A 3,442-nucleotide genomic window follows, 5' to 3' on the forward strand; every position below is an offset into this window, starting at 1 on the left:
TCCCCTCTCCCTGTCGCCAAGGGATCCGATTTAGGTTGTTTTGGATGGCTGGTGCAGAAGCAGCACCCCAGGAGCTAGATTCTAGGATACTCCATCCCTGTTGAACCCGCTTCGTGGAAAGTAGACGTATCCTTAGTCCACCGCCCCCCCCCCCCCCCCCCTTACCCTCCCTACCCCCCCCCCCCCCCCACACACACACACACACACACACACACCCCCGTCCTGAGATCAGCCTGACGGGTTATTAAAGGTGACGTAGTGGTGTGTTCGGACCGCGCAGCGGCTGATTGGTAGCGTTTGAGAGGAGATCTCTGCTATTATCTTGGGTGTGCTCTTGCTCCCTGCTCTGAGGAGGGGGTTTTGTCGTATGAACTGACCCTGGAAAACAACATCGAGGACGTTTTTTTTTGCGTTTTATTTGACATCATCCACTTAACCGAGCATCATCTTGTCAAGAGTTGATTGATGCTTCATGATTGCAGTGCCGCTGGGAGAGAGAGAGAGGGAGCAGACAAAGTCTTCATTTCTCAGGGGAGGAGTGTGCAACCATTCGTCCCAGTGAGTGATATCCTGTGGAGTTCCAAAAAGCGTTGGTGAAAAGTCGAATGTTTCATTTTGGCCTCCTGTGTTATGATGTGAACGGGGATGCTTCCCAAGGTCCTTTGCATGACCTCTGCTGGATGAGCTGATACGGTAACATGAAAACAAGTCACTAAACAACCATTCCAGGTCTCGAAACCTACAAACGTGCGCAGTAGACAGCTGAGAGCCATGAGAAAAATAATCAGGCCTTAAAAATTGTTTAACTACTCAACACAAGTCCAACCTGGGGAGGTTTTCAATCAGTAGAGCAGGGAAACAGTATCTGGGTCTGCCAAGACAGAGAGAATGAACTGACAGACTGGCTGGAGATCAATAGTAGCATCGCTCACTGAGCACAACGTGTTGAAAAGAGGAAAAAAGCGTGGTTTTGGGGTCTCTTTTAAGATAAGCAATTTAAACATTAGACAGCATGGCTACAGTAGGCATTATCCCTTCATTTCTGGAATGTCTGTGCAGTGAAAACAGTGAAACACTTGCACGCACTGTCGTTAGCACTCACTAGCAGTTCCCTTCCAAGACTAAGGGTAACCTTGAGAACTTTCCAGAACTCTGGAGCGCATTATCGAACTGGATGGGATCAAGGGAGGTTTAATAGAACGTGATGTTTTACCAAGTGGTTAGTTAACCGAAAAACCCTCAACTACTTCTTTTTAAATGATCAGGAAATATGAATTCTTTTTTTCGCCGTAGATTTTCTCCTGCGAACGATGTATTAAAAATGTTTCTTCATCCCATCAAAACAAGACTGCGTAGCACAGCTTCAATAAACATGTAAGCTAAGACCTGTAAGAATCTCGGTGTGTTGTTCTCCTGTGGTATTCAAAAGGAGAAAAGTGTTTCAACATGGTTCCCATGCAAGCTCACATATACACATACAGCATTGTACAAGGCAGACAATATTGACAGCTTGATAGATTAGCAGTGTCATGAGAGCTTAGCTAAGTCATGACAAACATAGATGGTTATGCCTTGGCTTATGTTAAATCAATGGACAGAAGAGACAAACATTCAACTTCTTGGTACAAAGCTATACCCTACCACACTGCAAAAGTAAAATAATAACCCATTATTATGCAATGCTGAAGACACAATAATTCATTCTGTGTGGTCAAATGTGTGCTTTTAAAGTTATGCTGTGTGTTTCAGCTGTCTCAAGTAGTGCTTTTCAGTGAGTCACGATCTATAGAGAACATTAGAATAGAATAGAATAGAATAAAAGCACTTTGGCAGTTGTTGCATATCATACACATTTAGTCTTTTTTTTCACATAATATGTCATAGTGGAAATCTTAAGAAATGACTACAGCAAGATTGAAAATGATGTCACTTGAAATTATTCCAAGGTGGACCGGTGACCAGCAGACTTTCTGATTCTGTGTTCTTCACAAGGCTATAGTCTGCTTTCAATTACAGTAAGATGATTAACTTATGTTGTGACATAAACATGCAAGAAAAATGATTGTGAAAAAAATGTCAAGAGGGGAATTCCGAAGTACCAGAAAAGCTCAACTTGTCAAAAAATAAACAGGGGATTTTATTTTATAGCCCTTATTCTGCATGTTAGACGTTTTATTGAGTGGTTTTAAGGACCAGTGTCTGTTCCAGAGGCTACAGTTGCCATAGCGTGGTGTACTCGACAGATGATAAGTACAATGGCTCATAGATCACTTAACACAGGAGGGAAACACAAGCCCAATTATCTTAATTAATCTCAGCAAAGACGGAGTGTTCTACCGCAACCGTGGAGACCACGTTGATTTCCTCTATCAGAGCACTGAGGAAACCCTTTTATTGTTGCGGACCCTCCCAGGGAATATTACTGGCGTCAAAACAATGGCAAAGTCAGACATTTTATGTCTGTGTTTTAAAGAACTTGATTGTACCAAAAAGAAAATACTACACCCAAAAGAGAAACGGGCTATTCTAGAAAACTGGGGCTTTTTTCTTGCTTGTACAGGCGTTTACTAAAACAAACAGAAATCATATTATGTCCCCTAACTGATCTTTAAGAGGATACAGCATATCTATCATGGAATACTCAGACCACATACAGCAGTAGGGTTAAAGTATGTTCTGGAACTTGTGTCTGACATTCATTTGTAAGTTCATGAGGACCAGTTCCTAGTCAGATGCGGTTTATGGCTGTAAACAGAATACTTTTTTTCTTCTCTGACTGCATCTAATTGATTAAGGTTCTTAGATTTCCTATGATGTCCAGGATGTATGCCATGAAATTACAATTGTTCCATGCCCAACATTTAGTGAAGTGAATGAGGTCAAAGATTTAAGGCTTATTATTATTATGTAACACTTTAAAAGCCAAGGGGGGAGGTCATTTATCAAAGACGAGCGTGACAGCTTTTGTTCTGTTCACTGTTTCCTTTTGAATCACTCTGTAAGATCGAATAAAAGTGTATTTTATTGTCGTCCTTTTTTTGTCATTAAAATCGTAGTTATTTTGACATATTGGCCAACTTTCCTTGGACTGATGAGACGATCGTGGGCGCAGGCGGAGACCGACGATCGAAATAGCTTCGCTGAGTTGTCAGAATCCGTGGCACCTTTGTCAACTCAATCCGCGCTCTGCGCTGTGATCAATGAGGGGCAGCGGGCCGGCCGCGTCACGGAAATCTACGTCTCAGTCAAAATGGCGTCATCCTCATGAGCTGTCTCTGGGTGGAGTTCCTTTGCTGTCTCCATCGGCCCCCTCATCAACCCAGAACACTCTCACACACACACACACACACATACGCACACACACACGCACACACACACTGTCTCATACCCAGGACCAGCGGTGTGTATAAACAGCCTGGATACAAACACAACAAGCCAGCAG

The sequence above is a fragment of the Osmerus eperlanus genome, chromosome 17, assembly GCF_963692335.1.
Source record: "Osmerus eperlanus chromosome 17, fOsmEpe2.1, whole genome shotgun sequence".
Lineage (NCBI taxonomy): Eukaryota > Metazoa > Chordata > Actinopteri > Osmeriformes > Osmeridae > Osmerus > Osmerus eperlanus.